Source organism: Lissotriton helveticus, chromosome 3_1, assembly GCF_964261635.1.
Source record: "Lissotriton helveticus chromosome 3_1, aLisHel1.1, whole genome shotgun sequence".
NCBI classification, from domain to species: Eukaryota; Metazoa; Chordata; class Amphibia; order Caudata; family Salamandridae; genus Lissotriton; species Lissotriton helveticus.
In genome coordinates, this window is record NC_136061.1 from 1,190,616,124 (window position 1) to 1,190,639,372 (window position 23,249).

The following is a 23,249-nucleotide window of genomic DNA, read 5'->3' on the forward strand; positions in this document are numbered from 1 at the left end:
TCTTTTAGAAACTTCTTTCTTATTCTATAGATGTTATGGGAGGTATAAACATTTCTTTAAATAACCCTCACCGACCAGGGTTTTCCCTTGCAGGTTTGTTTCATCATTGGGTTCTTCCCATTTCGCTGCGGAAGGGGGCGTGCTGCTATCTAAGAGTACGTGGGAACACTGATCGTATTAGACTAATCCAGATGTAAAAATAGGAATTGTTTTTTTTTGGGTAAGAATTAAAAATTCTTGCTAGTAGGTAAAATGCTATTCATTCACACCTCTATCCGGTCTGATATCATTCTGTTCCTCTACTTTTGACTCTCCTCGAACACTATGTGTCCCCCATTGCAAACTGCAAGAGTACTATGGCACTCTCTGGTGGGCCGCCTATTCATAAGGAGGCGAGTGCCATTATTCAACTTGTCAACATTCCTGCTGTAAAGCTCTCCGCCTCATGGTCCACCAGTTCACCATGCCTTCAAGCACACACGCTGACCATCCTCTTTTGGAATGTTGCAGGCATCAAGGCCAAAAGTGGAAATGACTCACGGGCTAGCCTTATGGACACTCTTGCTAGAGCCTGCTAACAAGAAACCTGGGCAGTTCAGCCAATACATTTAAATGGATATAAGTCTCTGCATCTTGCTGCAATTCCATTTCCATCTGGTCAACCTGCTGGTGGATCGGCAAATGTATAGTTCAGTCGTGGTCCAAGCCAGAATTTTTCTTTACAATGCTGACACTTTTTTACTAGTTCATTTCAATTTAAAAACTTTATTCGAGTTTACAATAAAATCACAAAAGCACACATTAAAATCACATAACTGATCTGTGTTAAAATCAGTATAAATCTACAGGACAGTATCAATTAAAAATAATCAGGTTAAGAAAGCGCAATAAGAAAGTAATATACAAATCGATTTCCAAAATTTTATAACACATTTCAAATAGTGCGCTAGAGACCTTGTAAAGTTTATGTTCTCTAGGAGTTGTAACACTAAGAACCCTGGCCGACGTTGTCTATAACCAAGGACCCTTAGCATTGGTCAAGTCCAACCCTTTCTAGGTTCAGTGTAAAATTTACAGGATAAAAGAAAGTGAATAGTCAGTCAGTTTGCTTTATTCGATTTTGGTTTTAAAATCATAAAAGCGTACAGTTAAAAACAGTCAAGAAACAAAACAAAACATGCAGTAGCACAAAGTATGTACAAGTTTAAAAACTTTGGCCCAGCCTGTGGGAATAATTTCACTATTGTTACGTGCCTTTCACAGGATTAGCATTCACAGATCTACCATTACATCCGCTTGTCGCTTACTAGGAGCAAATTAGTAGAGCTTTCCATGCTTATAGATATTGTGCATTTCTTCGAATTGATTAGAAGCGGAAAAGCTACTACCATTCAATACACAGGCGCTTCTACCCATCGAGTAATTATACCCTGTCTTTAGTCTTTGGTCTTGATAGAGGGTGGTATGACGCACAGGGGTAAAAGTCGTGTAAATCCCAGGGGGATATAGGGCCGTCTCTTACTTGTGGCTGCCAGGTTTTCAGGTACGGGACAATATGTCTGTTCCTAAATTTAACTAGCACTAGATCACCAAGAATGTTTTTTGGGAGAGAACCTAGTCAGCCCACCCTTCTGACACTCACTATACTTCCATTAAGGTCGGTTGGCAGAGGTCTATTTTTTGTTAACCAAAACATAACCTTGTTTAGTAGATCCTCTTGTCTTTCGACTTTTCCATGAGAAAGTGCTGGTACTCCCGAAAGGACATATACAAATGGGGCAGCCTCCGGTGGTAGGTGTATGTAAGGTGCTTTGTTAAACTCTGCTCTAGGAGCAGTATGCCGTACTAAAACGGGTTTAGAGGGGATTTTAGGAACATTCAGGGCTGATGTATTAAGGGCTAGTGGCTGAATTTGGTCAGTAATGCTTTGTGTAGTTAGCGTCGGCACTTCGGGGGCAGCAGGTGGCTGGGAACGGTTAGATGTTACAGAGTTTTTAGTGGGAGGCAGGTTGGCCTTGATCATTTCTTCTAGTCTCGTCAACCTGTCCCCTGGAGTATTTAGTTTTTCCACCAACGGTGATGTAATAGATTTAATCAGTAGTTCAATCTGGGACAGTAAAGTTAACTGGGAGGGAAGTATTGAGTGGTCTAATTTTTCTACAGCGTCTGGGGTTAAGGGGGAGCTAGTGGTGGAAAGTAAGGGGCTCACGGACAGTTTTTGTAGCTTTGGGTGATTCCCATTGTGTTTATCCCCGTCGTACCTCCGTTTAACGGATGAAACCTGGGGGAGTACTATATTTTGGATGTTAGCTTTTTGGGGTAATAGGGGGTGTTCCAGCGGGCAGTCATTAGGGGATAATGTACCGGTACTATCGGGGTGACAAGGTAAGGCACTAATTTGTTCGGATCTCGGTTCCACTGGAACATAACTAGTTTTACACAGGATATTTAATTCCTCTTCCAGTGAGAGGCTTTGCACGATACCGGCTGTTAGTAAAGAAGAGTCTAGACTGAGTATACTATCTACGGGATGGCAAGAATTATTTCCATCTGTTTCACTAGGAGTGGGCAATATTATCCCGTTTAGGTGGTGGACTTGTGTCCTATGGCATAAACCCCCCTGAGGGATGACATTTCTGTTAACCCCCTTACGAGTCATAATGTGGCTTGGTTATGATATGGGTAATACCAAGCAGCGACACGGTCAGGAAATTTAAAGTACAAAAATCAAAGTCCGTGAATAAAATCAAATATTAAGTAAACCACGAAGTATGGAGTCCAAGTCTCTTTACCTCCTCTTGTGGGAAAAAACCAAGGGGGGTGGCCGTCCCGGCCTCCTCAGGCCTCTGAGGGCCACAGAGGGCTTGCCCTTTGCCCGGGCTTAGCCCGGCGCGTCCCGCGCGTGACGAAGGAACAGGTGAGTCTTTAATCGCCTCCTGGCGCGTGGGAAATGCGTGTTCTGCCCCCTGAGGCTCCTGGGACTTGCAGTCAGGTGATGTGGACCGGCGGAGCGAAGCCCGGCCGGTCGGTGAGGGCGGGGGGCGGAGCTAAGCCCGGCCGCGAGGAAGAGAAACCACACAGCAATGGACACCAAGGGACTCTGCAACAGGCAAGTCTTTATGCGCCTCCTGGTGCGTGGGAAATGCGCGTTCTGCCCCTAAGGCTCCTGGGACTTGCAGTCAGGTGATGTGGACCGGCGGAGGGAAGCCCGGCCGGTCGGTGAGGGTGGAGGGCAGAGCTAAGCCCGGCCACGAGGAAGAGAAACCACACAGCAATGGACACCAAGGGACTCTACAACAGGCGAGTCTTTATGCGCCTCCTGGCGCGTGGGAAATGCGCGTTCTGCCCCCTGAGGCTCCTGGGACTTGCAGTCAGGTGATGTGGACCGGCGGAGCGAAGCCCGGCCGGTCGGTGAGGGCAGGGGGCGGAGCTAAGCCCGGCCGCAAGGAAGAGAAACCACACAGCAATGGACACCAAGGGACTCTGCAACAGGAAAGTCTTTATGCGCCTCCTGGCATGTGGGAAATGCGCGTTCTGCCCCCTGAGGCTTCTGGGACTTGCAGTCAGGTGATGTGGACCGGCGGAGTGAAGCCCGGCCGGTCGGTGAGGGCGGGGGGCGGAGCTAAGCCCGGCCGCGAGGAAAAGAAACCACACAGCAATGGACACCCAAAGTGAATAGTTGTTTGCGGGGACATATCGTCACATGGGCACAAACACAGGATCTTCGACCAGTCATTCATATTAGGGAAGCTGCATAGCCTATGAAAGATCTCCAGTCTGAAACGGGTTAAAACCATCCTATCATACCCTCCTAACATGGATTTTAGATAGGGTTGGATACTATAAGTGGTTAACGTCAGCTGGTTCGCCTGCACTGTCATCTTTAAAATTTCTGTAAAAAATCTATTTGTTTCAAGGAGCATTGAGCACATTTTTTTAAAGTTAAATCTAGAGACAAAAGTTAAGGTGCTTGTATCTTCAAAGTATTCCGGCTGCCCAAGGTCAGTCATACATTTTTAAATATATTTTAGCCATGGGATGCATGTTTCCCAATGTAATTTTAAACTGTCCTGTATGATATCCCGGTTGGGACTAGTATTGGGATTAGTTCAACCTCTATGCCACAGTAGAATGGGTTGAGTTTTTATAAGATCAGAAATATACAGCATCCCCAGTTCCGCATGATAATTAGGTTGATGTACTCCTAGGGACTGCCAATAAATATCTGACAAAGGCGTTCTCGACTAATCGTAGTGGCTGAGGGTCTTCATATCCCCAAATACCAGCCCCATACATGGCCGTGAATACACATTTTGCTTTGTAAATATGGAATAACTCTACTACCGCCAGGCCAGTGCAGCAGTGGCTTTCATAAATAATAGTTTTCTAGCTTGTACAGCCTGGGACCAGCTCCCTCTATGGTCAAATAGGATACCAAGATAAGAACATCTTTTAGTAAATTCTATCTTATTATTATCAATAATGATATCCCGGCATTTTGAGCTTTCGTGTCCACATTTCATTATATATGTTTTAGTGGTGTTCACCCTAAGCCTCAGGTTGTGCATAAAAATTGAAAAGCAGGAAACTACCCTTTGTGGTCCCAATTGTGTTCATGACATCAAAACTGCATCATCCACATATAATAGTACAGGAAATGGATGTCTATCTATCTGTGGGAGGTCCTGGCACTGATTCCCCAACACGAGGCCTAATTAATTTGTGCTCAATGTAAAAAGAAAGGGAGCCAGGACACAACCTTGCCTGACCGCCTTACTAATTTTAAAACTGTCTGTACACTCCCCAGCAATCCCATATCTCACCCTGGCCTTAGCATCGTTATATAGCTGCCTGAGAATCAATATAAGAGGGGTTTCCACACCCATATCCTCTAGGAATTCCCAAAGTTTCTCATGAATGACTCAGTCAAAGGCTGCAGTAAAGTCAACAAAGGCCAAATATAGGCTACCCTGTTTGGCCGAAGTATACTTTCCCAGGAGAATGTTTAGGTTTAAGCCCTGTTTGACTGTGCCCAGACCCTGTCTGAAGCCATATTTTAGATCTGTTATAATACCTTTGTCTTCTGACCAATCTTGTAGTCTGTTCAATATGCTACAACCTACCAACTTGACCAATGAATCTAAAAGGGATATGGGTCAGTTGCATGCACGGTTATGACAAGCTCCTTTTTAGGTCTCGGCCTAGAGACGCGCGAAGCGCGTTCTCGGCAGAGAACTATTGTAATCATGTCAGCCGCCAAAGCCGACAAAAGGAGACAAGAGCTGGGCACGCGCCCAGCAATCCTAATGGGAGAGGGAGCGACAAGTGTTGGCCACGCGCGGATTCAGTCGCGCACACGCTCACGGCGCCAGCGTCCCCGCCGCGGGCCGATCACTGCTCTCTTCCTGGCCGGCATCGAGATGTTTCACAACGCAGTGGGGGGCTGAGAGGTAGGTGCTTGGTTTTTTTTTACTGTTGAGCACAAACACGCAGTTTCCCATTATCTTGCAAAATACCTACACAGCGTGGTTTTACAAGAAAAAAAATCTCTGATTTTCAAATGTATCTGATTTGCTAATGAGGATCGCGTTTACTTTGGTGACCGGGCCTAATTGCATTGCAAATGCTTGTGATTTCCCCCTCTCCCCCACTACAGCCTGTGTTCTCAGACGTCCTCCTATTTGGTGTGCTTGTTTTCCCAGGCAGCCCCCCCGCTGGTGGTCCCTGCCCTGGGGTTTGGAAAGCAGCCCCTTGCGGGTCAGACCCGGTGCATGTTGTATGTGTGCGTTTTCCTCGGGAGTGGTCGGGTGGGGGGCAGCGTGATCTCTGCAGACAGGTAGTGAGCAGGAGGGGCAAGGGGGTGACAGGAGCAAGGTGGGCGAGATATAAAGTAGGGACGATGTATTAGCAGAGTTAAGAGGTAGACCTACAGGGCTGGGGTAGAGGCCGACGGGACAGCGGAGGGTGCCACCTGGAACAATAACATTATTATACAAAGATGTTAGTGGTGTTATACATTTAGGTAGCATGCCATCGATTCATGTATACATCTCTGCTTGTCCATTCAGAGCTTTGTAATCATGCATGTAAACAAGATGTCAGAACCTTGATAATTATTTCACCTTCGTGCTTCTAGACAGTTCTCATTTGCTGTTCGTCCTTCTTTCCTTCCACCTCCCCTAGACTCTAGTACCACGCCTAGTACAACGAGTGTTGCTAATAAGGTGACATAGACGATGTGCTGATAAAGCAGTATAATTCACCCATTGGCCCATATATCCTTCCTGCCTTTGTCATGCAGCAGTCTGAACTCACGGCTCCTCCCCACTGTCTTTATTCAGGAAGGCTCTTAATACTTCCAACCAGAGTTCAGCAATGGGCTTTTTGCGGAATACCCTGTTGCCCTTTCGCAGAGCTGCCCCTTCTACAACAGCCCAGTTTTCCACATCCTCAGTCGGCTTCCAATGGAATGCTATATCCCTCCAGGCTACAGCATAGATTTTATTACTCACGTTTCTTTGCTTTTTCTGGCTGGTGCAGACATAAGCCATCAGACATACTTCCACTTGGAGTACATTTTGTCTGTTGAGTGTGCACTCTACCTCCTCTACCAATTAGATCCCAAATCTCTCTATCAATGGACAGGTTCACACCATAAGCTCAAAATGGCCATCTAAGTGCACAGCGGGACACCGTTTCAGCTTGTTTCATTATATTCAATCTGAGGGGGAAGGTATGCTATGAGTAAATAATTAAAATTTGTATACTTGTATCTGGCGTTCCGATACACCTTGTGTACTTGTTTTACCTGTGCGGTATTTGAAGAACAGTAAAATTAAGCAGTAATATGTCTGTTGATTCTCCACAGCTAACTCATGCCACATAGACTTTAAAAGAGCATGTCCTTTTGGCTGCCTGCTTCCTTGGTTTCACGTCACTTCATGTTTCATGTGCTCTTTTCATGGATTCATATGATTTGAAATCTACCCTTACTTGTTTAATTGACTGTAATCCCCGTTTCTGCCCCCTTAATTGTGACCTGATGATCTTAATCAGATTCTGGTAATTCCAAAAATCTGCGGTTTAACTTCCTTTTTGTGATATATATAATTGGTGACTGCCGGTAATTGCATAGATATGCGTTACATGGGTGGTGCATTTGTTTCTCATTTCTTAGTGAAATCCTAATGAGTCTGCTAAAAGTTACTAAGAGTTTTTGGGGCTTTGGGCAAGCAATATTTTGGGGGCCCCTGTTAATAATAACGTTGAACTGTTTACACATTTTCATTTGATTCAAGGCCTAGTGATGCAAAAGCACGTGAATAATATGTTAACTCTGCAACACAGGGGTATGCAAAAAGACGTAAAGTTCCAGCTGTCCAGCGCTTGCCACTTAAAAAGCATATATAAAAAAAGACATTGAAAATGCAATAGGGCTTGCCTTTGATTAAGTTAAAGCCATTTGCTTTGCTAATGGTATTGTATAGCAAAGCAAATGGCTTTAACTTAATCAAAGGCGAGACCTATTGCATTTTCAATGCTTGTTTGAAAATTGGGACCAGAGTTGATTCTGATCACGTTGCTATGAAGTCAGAAGAGCAACCCACTGCTATTACTTGGGTTAACAATGGTCTCCATAGGGGCAAGTTTGATTTATATAGGTCTACCGGCACTCGGTCTGAGCCGGGGGCTTTCCCAACCAAACTTGCAATAATGGCACAATTAACCTCTTCTAGAGAAAAGGATACATCTATAGGATAGTGAATAGAGGGCATTGGTTCCTGCTGATTTAAGGGGTTTGCCATTAAAGTTTTGTGGGCATTGCAGTTATTTTTTACAGACTCGAGAAATGATCCACCCATTGATTTCGGAGATAGCTATCTCTATGGATGGTAGATCTGAAGGTGCTAAGTACTGAGTGTTCACTGCCTTCCACAAGGCGGTGTTGTCTCTGACTAATGTTGCTCCTTGCAGAGCTTCCCATGGTTCTTCTTTTAACACATGTTTACAATCTTTGAGGGAGCTTTTATATTCCCCTCACTGCTTTAATTTCTTGCGGATCTCTAATGGACTTGCACAGAGGGTGTTTTAATTTTTTAAGGGCTTTTGTACATTTTTTGTTGAACCAACCCTGTTTAACACTGTGGAATTTGTTATTCTCCACATATGAGGCTTTCTTAACTTCTCCTGTGATCTGTGAGAAGGATATTAAAATATCTTCATGTGAAGTGGTCTCATCAAGACACAGTAAAAAGTCAGGTTTGCAATTAGTTACTAATGACTTGGTAAATACAACCGGTTCGCATGGGCCAGCATAGTGTATAACCATTAATCTTGTGCAGAGATATGTTTTGAACTATATGGGCCGACTTTCCCTTAGTGTTTATTGTGTCACAGGGAAGTGAAAAAGAGATACTTAATGGATAATGGTCGCTCATCACGTTGTTGTGAGTGGTGAAGGTTTTAAGCCTGCTGGAATGCCTACTAGAGAAAAGAATGTAGTCAATAGTCGAAGACAACCCTCTACCATTAAAAGTGTGACTGAATGCCACTGGTGGGGAACATAAATCGTTAGCAAAACCAAGGTCAGATGAGAACATGATTTTATTCAAAAGTTCCCCAAAGGTTGTATGAGGGAAATGTATACCAGTAGTCCTGTCATCCAGTCCAATCCAACAGACATTCCCCTCTGCATGAGGGCATAGCACAGAGTTAAAGTTGCCACCCCAAATGACACATACGTCTTTAACATTTTCATTCTGCAAAATAGTCAGATCTCTACCCATTTTCCTCAATACTCCCGCAAACTGATCTGTCGGGATATTGTTATAAAAATTCAATACAACTGAACAATGCCTTTTGTCAATATCATATAACAGCATCTGATAAAAAGTATCTGATTTCTTCAGTACAAGATTAATTGCGTTCACATAGTTGGAAATATATATACATAACCCCCCCTTATTTCTCCTGTGGATGAAGTGTACTGCGGGAGTGGAAACGGTTTTATAACCATTAATATGTAAGGTGTCCTCCACCCAGGTTTTCTGAATACATAGTATATTAAATTCCCCTATGAATTCTAACCCTTGTAGAATATTAATATTCAAAGAGAGTCCTGCCACATTCCACAATAAAATGGGGCAGAGATCTCTCCTACCAGGATTACTATTAATTGGACCCATTACGTTATCAGATGACTCTGCAGGTAGATGGGGAACCTCTATATCTTAAAAATTATCTGGGGCCTCCACTGTGTCAGTGACGAGGGCATTGAGCTAACCTCGGTATGCTGTAAAATTTGAGGACAACGATGAGTAGACATAATGGTTCCACCTATATGCCTGTCTGCTTCCCTTCCACATGAGTTCAAACTTTCTCGCCTACGTCACCATCCATTAATAGTGTATTAGTTGGTGAGCCGCGCAACGAAGGTACTCCCGGGTCCATAGGAGCAATATTGTTCTCCTTAAGTACGTAGAGTCAATCTGGATCATTTAGATCCCTCAGGGGAGTATAAGGGTTGGGCAGAGTGTATATTCCTTTCACATAACAGCAAGCTCCTACCACAAAGGCACCATGATTACTGTTTGTACTGTAGGTTAGAAGTCTATAAAAGAACCCCAGAGGTAATGCTTTAAACTTGGATCATGATAGAAATTCTGTGCCTCTTGCCTTAGTATATTACTTGCTAGCTCAGGCAGTCGAAAAGTGATTATAACACAATCCCCCTCTAATGATTTTCTTGAACCTCGCAGCCACGCCACTCTCCTAGCCATCAGGATATGTCTATGATCAAACATTTTGAAACCAGTATGTTTGCACAACCAATGCACGGCTTTGTTAATCAGTTGTACCGGCGATTCATCCTTAAACGAGCCCAGACTAGGTATCCCTGCTAGAATCACAGTATAGGGGCAACATGCGGGGGGGGTGTCAATTACAGGCAAGCCACATGTTTTTCTAATAGATACGCTGCTTATGACACCCTCTCAATGCTGTGGCACAGGGTGCTGGCTGAGGGAAACCATATCAGGTGGCAGACTACTAGTTCTTTGTGGCAGGCTACCCAGGGTATGAGATTCACTATTAGGAGCACCTGCTGGTCTCTGGCTAAGAGTAGGGGGTAGGTTAATTTTCCTAGTGTCGGTAGGGAGAACCTCCCTTTGTGCTGTTTCTCAATGCGCATTAGCGGTGGAGTGTTCTGGAATGGCAACTAGGGATTTTTCTACTCTATCTAGTGAGTCCCTAAACTCGCTCATAGTTTGCCTCAGTTTGTTACTAAATTTGGACAGCAAATCAGTTAGTGCTTCTGTGATTTTGAGCTTCAAAGGTGCCCAGAGCATCTCTATAGACCATGAGTCAGTTGCGGTCCCTTCTCCTTTCTTGGAGGACTCTGTCTTTTCCGACTTCTTGTTCGTGCGACGGCACCTCTTAGGAGCAGGGGGCCCTCCTAAATCCAGCATCTGAACTGTGGCAGGGAGTGCCTTGTCCATATTGTCTGTTGTCAAACTATCTTGGTTGCTGATAATAGAAGTGGTACCCTCAATAGCCTGTTGTGCTGCTGGCTGTACAGCATCTGTAGTTATCAATCAATCAATCAATCACGAAATTTGTATAGCGCGCTACTCACCCGGAGGGTCTCAAGGCGCTTGGGGGGGGGGGGTCCGCTACTGCTCGAACAAGTTATGTGCGTAACTGAAGCTCACCGGGCTGAGGTACAATTGGGGCTGCTGGACCCAAGGACAGTCTTCTCTCCGCCTTATTGATTTCTTCTGAGATAGCCCCTACTGCTTTTGCCAGAAATGTGTCAATAGCTGTGTGCTCCTGCCTGCCATGGGGCTTGCATGGGTTGCCTTTCTCTTCCCCATACCACCTTACTTCTCATGAAACTGCTACTCACTAGAAAATACGCATGCACGAATATGTGAGGTGAAAAGTTCATATAGGTAAAAGGCTCTGACAACAGTTGACTATTCACCCATGGCCAACCCGACTAATCACGGCGTGCCCATAAGCTCTTAAAAAAAACGTAGGTGTAACTATAACTGCAGACTGTTAAGAGGCAGACCAGCAAAACCTCAAGAATATGCAGTGGATAGTACCTTTGTGGCAGCAGAACAGATGTCAGAGGGGGGCCCAGCCCAGCCTCCTCCGGGCTCTGATGGGTGTTGACGGGCCTGCCCTTGGCACACGTACTGCGCTGCGGGGTCCGACCATGGATATTATGAGCCTCCGGGAGCTGAGGAAGGGCGGCAAAGGATGCAGAGACTCCTGGGGCGCAAAGTCCTGGTTGCCCCCTCCTTCCTGCTGCAACAAATGGGCTCCCGCACTGGGGGGCTCTACCGTGGATATTATGCACCTCCAGTCGCAGAGTGAGGGCAGCAACGGGCGCAGAGACTGCTGGGGCATGAAGTCCTGGCTGCCCCCTCCTTCCTGCTGCAACAAACGGGCTCCCGCGCAGCTGGGCCCGATTGTGGATATTATACGCCTCTGGGCGCTGAGTGAGTGCGGCAATGGCCGCATAGACTGCAGTCCTGGCTACCCCCTCCATCCTGCTTCAACAAACGGGCTCCCAGTTACTTGGCCTCGAATTTAGAGACGGTGCACAAGACTGGATATTATCAATGTTTACAATAATATTCCCCCATCTAAAATAGATTATGTGCCGGCTGGGATGGAGAAGGGTATGCATGCCCTTGCACGAAAAATGTGGGAAAATGCTTGAATTTGGTGTGGGTGTGTAGCTCTGCCCCTTTGTGCTTCTGGATGCCTGTGGGCTGCTAGACGTAGATTGAAGTGTGCAGACTCATTTTATACATGATATCTCCAGAAGCAGTTAGTGACCTGCACTCTGTTTAAGTCTGTTTAGATGATGAGGCGGACCCCTGCAATTAAAATTCGGACCCATCCACTCATGTTGTGGCGTTGAGTCCGGACTAATGAGGCAACGGCTCTAAGCAGAGCGATCATTGTCAATTGTCTGGCTCTGGATTATGGCCTCAAAATTCCTTTTTTGGGGCAGTCATGAACATGGTATTGGTCCTGTCCAAATCTGATTTGTTCGAAAGTCCCATAACTTTATCCTCCTTATATGTGTCTTGCCTTTCCTGGGTGACTCAAAGCTGAGATGAATAGACCTTGGCTGAGTTTAAAGTGTTGGGAGGAGTTTCACTTGCACCTGAATAGACTGTGTTCCTTTGCACAATGCTGTCTCCACCCCCTGCGGTCATTCTGCACCAGAGAGGAAAGGACTGGTTTGGACTGGGCTCAGAGACCCTTGCCACAAAGAGAAAATGGGGTATAAATATTGGATCTTAAACCCCAGAGCATTAGATCACTTCTGGACTCATGAGGAACCTTTTGCAAAGGAGAATAACTGGAGAGCTGTAAGGAGGAGTACTTCCACTTTGCTGTGTGCTTTGCTGGGTTGGGCTGCAGTTGCTGCTTCTGCCAAGGAAGAAGACAAAGAACGGAAGTTTGCTGTGAAACTGCTTGACGCAGAATCTCCAAGGGCTTGTGTGTGCTGGCCTCCTGTTCTAAAGTCTCAAGGACACAAAAACAGCACCACCAGCTCTCCTGAACTCCACTTCTGGGAGTTCTGGCCTGCCAGGAGGTGCTTGTTCCAGTTTTCGGCTTCTGGAGGTTGCTCCTGCTTTTCAGCTATGCTGTGACCTGCACCGAGGCATGGGGCACCGCTCATGAAGTGCACGAAGCACCACCCTGCCTGCACTGCAGCTCCGACACCCTTCGATGTCTGCCAACGCCTGCTGCTATCGACCTCCCCAACGCCAGCGCTCACACCAACGCTGTCACCACTAGAGGCTTCATCCAGTTATCGCAGAGCCGATAACTGACGAGGGTGACTTCATGAACTCTTCAACTTCGCACCGCCTCATTGTAACTTAGGCCTCACCGCCGCCGTCTTCCCCTGTTCTGGACTTGACACGATGCCTCACCTCCCCGTGGCAAAAAGGGAACAAGCCTCAATCTCGGCACCAACGCTACACCTCCACAATGCTGTAGACTTTGTTTTCCAAGGTACTGTTGGTTGGGGGTCCATGTGACTTCGTGCCCGACGACGTGCACCTCGCGGTCAGCGCTGTTCTTTAGATTCATGCCTGTCATAACGTCGTAGCTGGAGCTATTTCTTATCTACAAGTGCTATTTCTGCAAGTAACTGTTTTTAAGTGCTAATTTCATATATGTATGTTGGATTTTTGTCGTTTTGGTCTTGTTTGGTTTAGATAAAGATACTTTTTTTTCTAAACTGGAGTGGTGTCAATTTGTGGTGTTTCCACTGTGTTACTGTATTTTTTTAGTACAAATACTACATTGCTTTTGGGATAAGCCTGTCTGCTCGTGCCAAACTACCAAGGAGGTGAGCAGGGGTTATCTAAAGTGTGTATCTCCCGTACCCTGACTAGAAGCAAGGGTCCCTACTTGGAAAAAGGTACATACCTCTGCCAACTGGAGACCACCATTTCTAATAGGCAATTAATAAGAAAGTAATAGGTTTATTGTGATGGAGTGAGTAAGAGTCTTTGTGTATATGAAAACGGCGGAAATTTTATAATCAATTCACTTTATCTCTAATCTATTACATTACATAAACTTTTCAATAACCAAGAGGTTTTGGGCCCATATAGACTCACTAACCACTTACACATATCCGGTCCTCTGATTGATCTTTGGTAGACCTAATAGGGACTTAATAATAAGAGACAGATGCTATTTCCCTCATGAGGACCTATACTGAAAGAACAGCCTGTCCAGCAGTGGTAATCACAATATACATGTGTCTAAATATTCATTAATAATAACAAACTCTGAATACTTATCAAGTTACTTATATCAAAATAATAAAAAATATGAATGGTCAACACACAAGTACATAGGAAATATCAATTCTTTCTTATTCTGTTATTACAGGCAAATTCACAATAAGGAAAACACAGCTCATGACAAATACATTGAAAATTCAATAACAAATGTGAGAGAAGAGAGCTGAGAGACAAAATAATAAAATCATTGCAATATCAGTATGCAATTCAGAATTTCATATGAACCTAGTTCAGAGAATACTAATGTACAGCGTGCAAAAATCAGAAATATCTAACCCTTCGGCCGAAAAGGTACAGCTTGATCAACATCACCAGCTGATGAAGTGCAAGATATTCAAGATAGTCTCGTTCAGAAATTGCAAGGATAGCCAGCCAGAATAGCATAGAGAGTACAACAGCAAAGACTCTCTTCTCATAGAAATAGCTACTGCCAAGTTCTTTTCTCACTGTAATAATAATACCCCAAATGTTAAAAAGTTCACCCCCCTAAAGCTCCACACAATGTTATTGGTCAAACCTATGAGGTGATCATCATCTCAGTCAGTTCATCCAGATTTTTCTGTTAAAAGTTCTTTAATAAAAATGAATGTAATCATAGCTCTTCGGAAGCAGGAAAAGAAGTTGAGAGAAATTAACTCTAGCAAGGTTTGAGGCCTTCATAGAGAAACCGGGAAAAACTTTGGATTTCTTTTTATATAACTTTATTTATTGATTTTATATAGACAAGCAGGCAACAGTGCATTGCTTCAGAATAGAAAAGGAACACCCACTGTCCCCAACAGTCTAGCAGGCCTATTGAAGGATCCAAGCGTACAGCCCCAGCATGCGTGATCGATGTCCCACCAGCAGTTGCCCAGGACAGAAGCGAAGTACCTGCCCTCGGTCGATTAGTGCCCGTGGTGCTGTAGCCAGCAACAAAACTGCCTATCTACCCCCAGACCATACCCACACCACCTCTCCACCCAGCCCATCCTCCCTAACCCAACCCCAACTCCTGCCCCACTCCGGAACCGGTGTGCCTTGTGCCATGGGAGTACCATGAATTACCCCACTGAGGGCCCCTCTGCAGGAGTCTGTGCCTCTGTAAGCCTGAGCAGCCGCATGTACTTAGGACAGGTCACTTCATTAAATTCTTTCGCCAGAAGTGAGATGATCGGGCGCCACACTTCCTGAAAGGAGGCTGTCGAGGCCGTGAGAGTAGCCTGCATACGCTCCATGCCGATAACATACCAAAATTTGTATAACCACCCAGTATGGGAGAAACGTTGGTTTTCTGAATAAGAAAACACACTTCAGTTAGGGCAAACTAAAGAAAATACATAAGATCAACTTTTCAAGGTTCATTGTTCTAATTAAACACAAGTATAATCTATATTTTCAATAATCAAGCTATTAATAATAATTGTTTTTTCACTTGTTATGAAGAAAAGATAAACATTTCACGAAACATTTTCTGTAAGCGTTTCTATTACTGTTTCATATTTCTACCTGCAAGATTTTAAATGCATATTTATTCAAGTCTCTCTCTCTCTGGTGACATTTTAGTTCATGTAAAAACACTTACTATATTTCCATGCTTTCAGCATGCTAATTCTTGCAGCTTCTGTTTTACTAAACGTGTCGTGCCATTCTTGCAGATTTTCATGTTGTACTTTCGAAAATCGCCATATACATAGTGTTAATAATTTCCACACCATTAGTCTTTTTTTTTAATAACACAGTTATGAGCAGATTTGATCAAGCAAGATTATTTCGCAAAAATCCTGCTTCATCAAGAATAAGGAGTTGATGTCCAATTGTGATTTGGTGGGGAATTGTGGTAACACTGGGACCTGCTATGTTGTGCTGTGATTGCTGTTTTATTATGTTGTGCTGCAGTGAAAGAGAGGCATAGCATGCAAAAGTTAGTGGTCATGTTGACGTTTCTTCTATATTTGTTGAAGGTGGGTAATGTGTGGCCAGGGATGCAGGAGACGCTTAAGGGTCTAAAATTTGAGTTCTAAATTCAGCAACTGAGAATGGGCAAAAAAGTGTGGCTTTATGATGGGATGTGGTGTGCTGTTTGATGGGTTTACATGAAAGATGGTGCTATTTCAACTATAAGCTAGTAAGTAGATGGTTTGTGGGAGGACGAGAGGTGACAAGTGAAAAAATTAGAAGTGTGCTGTTGGTATTAAAAACGATATCTGTGAAAGCTGTTCTTAAAGGATGAGATATAGGCTCATTTCATCCATGCAAGGATGAGGCTAAAGGCCATGGATTTGCAGACCTGGCACTCTGCTTTCCAAACTCTGTGATTAATGAACCCGACTGTGCATTCTCCTGGTGTTTTATAGTTTTAGTAGTAGTTTGGCTGTGCTTGTTTTCTGTCATTGTCTAGTAAGTTGCATAAACCTCGAGTTTTCTTTCGAATTGTAAAAATAAGCATAGAAATGGAATACCATTGAGTCAGTGGTCAGAGCTTGAGAGCTAAATTGTTCTGAAATAACATCATTGGTTCCGTAAGTAGCTCAGTAGAATGGTGCCATTGTTATAAAAAACTCAAGGAATATAGATTTTCGACAGTGGGTAATATAACCTCCCTGCACTGTCACAGAACATTACATTGATCTGTTCTTTGAGTGCTTACCCCTGGAATGTGAACTTGGACAATTGAATTTCTTATAATTTTACTGATATTGTGTTCTTTATGTTCAGAGGGGTTATTGATTTATTAAACAAGCAGAATCAGCACATACAGACAAAAAAGCGCATCATGATTAAATTAGACCAATGTAAGGAAATCTCTTTGCCTTGGTAAGTGGCAGCAGGCGCAGCATGATCGCATGCATGAATATATGATATCTTACCAAAAATAGAGTACCGTAGGTTCACCTTGCTATTTTAAAACGCTTGAAATGAACCACAATACAAAGTCAATTGTATGTATCGATGAGGTATATGTACACCATGGAGCTAGCCGGAAGGATATGGAGTGCTGTAAAGGTTCAAAGTCAAAGGTACAGACAAAGAGTGATTCTAGCTGGGCTCTGAGTGGGCTGCCACTTGCTCGTAATGTGGTGTTTCTTAAATATGTGGCTGTTCAGCTGATTCATACATATGAGCTGCATTGATGAGTTCCTGATGAATACGGAGATGTTGTTTTTGGTTCTGGGTGCACACGTGGAGAAGGTATGATTCTTAGTTTTCTTTTATGTACTTCATCGTCTACAGTTTGAGGGTGTCTTGGCTACAAGCGTGCCCAGAGCCACTGCCTGGTCCGCCATATCGGGAGGGTACCAGTGGTGTAATATGTTAAACTCTGTATTAAACTCCATAGTGTCTACTTGGGGTAGTTAGCAGAAGCACATGCTCCATTGGCCTTTCATCTCTCGAGGGCATCGATTGGCAACTATGCCAACAGTTGGTTGACCTAAGGGAAGCCTGTCTGGCCACCAGGCAAGTGGACAGGAGATTGAAGCGGAACTACTCCTTCGTACTCAATGTCAGATCCAAATCACAGCGTGCAAGGCTTGTCTATATTCTGCTATGGTGAGTAGATTTGCGCACATTTCCAGACTTTGCATCAACAGCATCCTGTCTTTAGAATCCCTTTTCTCTTTCACCTCCCTTGACTGTTGTGAGTCGATATGAAGGCCTTGGCAACGGCTCTGTGCAATCTGGCCTCCTTTACCCTAATTTTTTTTTAATGCATATGAGATCATCACGGTAAAACGCAACGTCCAGACTACAGTTTCTGGGAACTACAAACTGCAACTGGGTGGGGTAAAATCATACACAAACCTTGATTTGCATGGCCTAGCATATCCAGAAATACATTTTGAGCTGTGCCAACATAGTGGTGCAACAACAACGCAAAGTTGGGCCTGAAGCTACATGCTGCGTACTGATGTAGTGCTTTCTTAGTACTGATGCAATGTATTGATGCTGTGTCTAGATATTGGGTTCAGATGCTTAGTATTGATGCCGATTGGTACTGCATATGGATTCTGACTGCTGATGCCATGCATTGAAGCAAAGTACTGATGCTATATTCTGAAGCTATATTCCAGTGCTGCATTCTGATGTAGTGTACAGTGAATACTGAATCTAGGCACTGATACAGTGTACAGATGGAATGTATTTTAAGCTGCATATAGACACTGTATACAGATTATTAGTTTTAATACATATTGATATTATATTGGATTGTTATTGGTTATATCTTATTGGATTGTTAGTACTGATGCTGTGTATTGATGCAAAGTGCTGATGCTATTTGCTGAAGCCATACGCCAGTGCAGCATTCTGATGTAGTGCATACTAGTGCAGACTGTAGCCTTATGGCCCACGGCTGAGGGCTATACCAGTTGTAAAAGTCCCTGATCCCAAATAATGAGGGAGAGGGCCTTTAACATCAGGTATTGCCTGTGGCAGAAGGACTATACGTCTATTATAACACTCTACCCACTAAGGGTAGAATGGTCTAAATTAGAAAGGGAAAAACATTAAAAAAAAAAGCTTGGAATGTTGGAGCAGAAGTCCTATGACAGCCATTATAAGCCCAGAGCACTCCATTGATTTCAATGGAGCTCTCAACATTCCAATGTTCTAATATAGCATCAGAGCCTGACCTAACTGGCTCTACCGGCCATTAAAGGTCAGCTCCAGTGTTTAAGGGCCGAGCCGAAGGCGAGGGCCTTTAACAAGGGAGCGGATCTTTAATGGCCAATAGAACCCACTAGGAGGGCTCTAAGATTATTAGAACATTCCGCCCCAGAGGACAGGATGTTCTAATTGGTAAAAACAAAGGTCTCTCAATGCCCGAGGGGTTTTAAATCCCCTCAGGCCCCGAGAGGCCTTTGTTCACAGCAGCAGCTGTGAATGAAAAACAACATTAGCATGTTGTTCTGTGGTCTCCTACTGGCCCATAAAAACCCAGAGCACTCCATTGTCTGCAATGGAGTGCTCAACATTCTAATGTTCTAATATAGCCTTATAGCTCACTATAGAGGGCTATACCGGCTATTAAAGGCCCTCTCCAGCATTAAAGAGCCTTTAACAAGGGAGAGGGACTTTAATAGCCGGTATAGCCCAGCTACGAAGGGCTATAAGGCTATTAGAACATTCTGCCACTAGACGGCAGAATGTTCTAACAAGAAAGAACAAAGCCTTTGGTGGGAGCGTGAGGGGATTGGAATCCCCTCAGGCTCCCTGAAGGCTTTGTTCACAGCCAGAGCTGTGAACAAAGAAACATTGGAATGTTGGAGCTCCAGGCTGAAACCAGCCATTATAAGACTGTAGCACTCAATTGTTTTCAATGGGGGTACCAACATTCCAATGTTCTAATAAGTACTGAAGCTAGGCAACGATGCAGGGTACAGATGCAATGCATTTCACGCTCCATCTAGACACTGTGTACAGATTTTTAGTATTGATGTACATTGATACTGTATATGGACTGTTAGTACTGGTGCAATGCATTGATGTGTAATGTACTGAAGCTGCTAATTTGGTACTGTGTATGGATGTTAGGAACTGAATCCACACATTGAAGCTATGTACTGAAGCTGTGTGTTGATAATGTGAGAGAATGCTGAGTGTCATGCAATGTATGGGTGTAATTACTGATGCAGTATATTAAAACTTTTTATGACCTAGCAATTTCCAATACTATGATCCAATTATAATGCTCATTTGGGGAGGTGCTATTCAACAAATAGCATGGAATCCTTTTGCCAATTGGGGAATCAAGGATCTTTGGAAAGACTTGCACACCTTCATGCCTCAGACATTGTGCTATCGTCTTTGTTTACAGACCGAAGTCAATGTGCCAATAGTACTGGACATAACAATACGAGTGTCCCTAATACCATCTGTGTGTTTACCAGCAGACCTGGGTTACAGAATGGCAACCCAGTGAATTTGAGAAAGTATGGCTAAGATGTGACCGAAAAGTTCACACATTGACATCCAAAAACAGATTAGCTGGACTCTCAACACCTACTTCTATAAGGAGCTACTCATCTGTCCGTCTCATCTGGGGAACTGAGATCAAGGTTGTACTCTGAAATGCGATATCAGTGGAACCAGAAGGGCTCGAGTGAGAGGGGCACCTTGCTAAGATCTAAGCTGAAGTCCACGCCGCTGATCCTGTATGGACTTCTTTGCCTGCCAATAGGGGGATACATGCTCGAATTTAGGATTTGTGTAGGTCAGGACAATACAGGTTCACCATATGACAGCATATCTACAGATCAGCCATCAGAAAGCCCAAAGTGACCATCATTCTTCTCACCCTTCCTTTACATGGAGTCCCACAAAGGCACTTTTTAGGATAATTTTGCTAGTCGAGGCTCTAGCGGCTCGCTCGAATGAAACAATCTCTTCACAAAGGCTCTGTGATGACCTCTCCTTTCATCTCTAGGAAAAGCAAAAAAAAAAACATTTTCTTCTGAGGTGAAAAATACCACCAACACAACCCATAGCTGCAAAGGGAAACTCTGGAAAAGGAAAAACACCTTAAAGTTTGTCTTTCTCTTCCCCGAACATTCATCTAAAGAATTGCACACAGAAACAAATCATCATCCGCAGCAGAACCCAACACCTCCACAGATATTTCCAACCTTTAACGTTCCATACGGTACTGATACAATGCCAAGTGAAGGTAAGTACGCATTCATCAGCCACTTCTGAATAAACCAAGTCTAGATTTGAAAAGTGCTGGAATTTATATACCGTTGTAAAGGGAGGTTTTATGGCCAAACTGATTGAAAAATGACCACATGCTGGAATTTATAGAACAACTAACTCCCTCTCACAGAGGGGCTGAAATGGTCCTAGTTTCAATTATTGATGAACTCAGAACACAAGTTGGTTCTATTGGGACAGCTGCCTTGATTCAGCTAGGCCTGCTTGATGCTCACCCTAACCCAAAACTACTGAGCACACTCCATAATGTAGGTATTTATGAAAATCATTTGATTGGATGGTCTCCTTCATGGCAAACCAAACTTCATCATTTCCCTACCTGCATACACCTTCATCCCAAAGTGCCTAGATACTCAGAGTCCTCAGTGTTCAACTATCTCCCCCTACTTTTCGTTCCTATGAAAGCCTTCTTCTTCCCATGATACAATGATTCAGCCATATTGTTGTAACTATGCAGATGCAATTTGTAGTGCGCCCTGCATCGCAAAATGCGATGCAGTGCGTGCTACAAAATTCGTTTTATTAACTAAATTGTTTACTCACCACCAATTATCCATATTCCGGTTTTTAGCACCCCCACCCTACCCCTCCCCCGCCCCTCCTTCCTGCCCCACCGTAACTCCCTCCACGGGCCGGGGCTGTGCTCCCAATCCCCAACACATGGTTCATACAACTCAACACACTAATCTGGTATTTTCTATGATGAGGGCGATACCTGTGCATCGCATGGGATACATGCTTTCTAGCGATGTTTCATGGGGGCCTGGCTGATGTCAAACTCTAATATTAGTCATCACAGCTCTTGTCTGTTAACAACTGGATGAACAGGGGGGCTGGTGCAACCCTGCCTACAGCAAGGAACTGAACTTATTGGGCCTAGACGGGGTCCTGGGGTACCTGCATGGGAGAACCAATCCTGCCCACACACTGGAGCTAACAAAAGTAGTGCTACTGTGCTGGTGAGCAGCACTCCGCTTCACAAATTAGAATACAAGCTCACGCAACAGACCCTTCTGTGGAGTGGACATTGGCTGCGCCACAAAGTCCAGTTTGAAGGATTCGGTCAATGGACCAAGTATTACATCCCTAGGCAACAAATGGAGCGGTGCCCACCTAAAGTCCTTTGCTAAACTGCAGACACACTTTCAGCTTCAACATACACAATTTCACATGTACCTTTAGGTCAGGCACGCATTGGCTGCTCAATGCTCAGACTGTTCTGTTTTAACCGAATGCAGCCCTCTAGAGGTGCACTTGCTGATGGCCAGTGTTGACTGCGACAGTGTTTCTAAAATATACCGCTCCCTCACAATCAATGCCCCAACACATTTGGGCTCCTGTCCTGTAACAGAAATGGGAGGCCTGGGTGGAGGAACTTGATGACACAAACTGAAGAGATGCGTGTATCGGCCCCAGAATAATCGCAATATCATCCATACTGTCACTCATTCAACTACACTAGCTACACACTACCACTGGCGGGTCGTAACACTCCCCATGCTCAAATGCTCCAGAATCACCCATCCTGATGCAGATTTCTTTCATGTGGTCTAGCGGTGTCCTGAGAGAAACATCACTTACAATGACGCCTTAACAACGAATTACTTTACAACGAAGGTGTTACAATGAAAATGTCTTAACCATGCATGTTTTTACAGCAAAAATGTTTTCCACAGGTATGCCTTTACTACAGATTCCTTTACAATGAAGTATGTTGTATGAATGTCTAAAAGCATACTTGTGGTACAAAATGTACGTGTAAATGTGGAAAACAATATGTCAAAGATATGCCTTTACTACGGAAGTCTTTACAATGAATTTCGTTGTAAACGTATGAATGGTAAAAGCATACTTGTGGTAAAGAATTTACATGTAAATGTAAGTATTTTGGAAAGTATTTATATATAATATAAATGTGCATGCAAAAAAGAAGCAGAGAACTCTGGGTATCTCCAAGATGAGGTAGAGAGCAGCTCCTGTATAGAGCACCCTACAGCACCAGCGACACTCTGAGTTTGCTCATGTCAAATGTCTGCTTTTCTATCACAGTTTTTAGACATAGGATTAGCACAATGCCACGCCGAGACAGGAAGGGACAATCAGCCTGATTCATCAAGCCGAATTGCGCTCGCAAAGGGCCAGATTCTCAGAATCTGGCCCTTTGCGAGCGCAATTTTTGCATTTGGAATTCATCATCCCAAATGCAAAAATCGGTAATTGCTAATTCGCTAAATTGCGAGGAATTACATTTAAGGAATCTCTATTTGAGATTCCTTAAATGCAATTCATCAACCATTTTTAAATTGCTAATTCGCAATTTTGGGCCGCTATTTACCGAGAGGTCAGACCTCTCGGTAAATAGCAAAAACTTAGAAAAATGCTTTTAAAAGCATTTTTCTAAGTTGCATGTTGCACACACACATGTCCTTTGGACATGTGTGTGCGCAACACCTGTTTCAATTTGCATTTAAGGGGTGCTACAGGGTGTCCTTTGGACACCCCTGGCACCCTTTAAATCGCTATCTTATTTGCGAGTAGCAAATTGTTAATCGCAAATAAGGAATACTTCCCATTCATTCCTATGGGCCTTTTGGCCCATAGGAATGAATGGGGAGTTATTCCTTATTTGCGATTAGCAATTTGCTACTCGCAAATAAGGAATGTGTAGGAATCGCTATTTATTTAGCAATTCCTACATGAATACCGTTTTGCAAG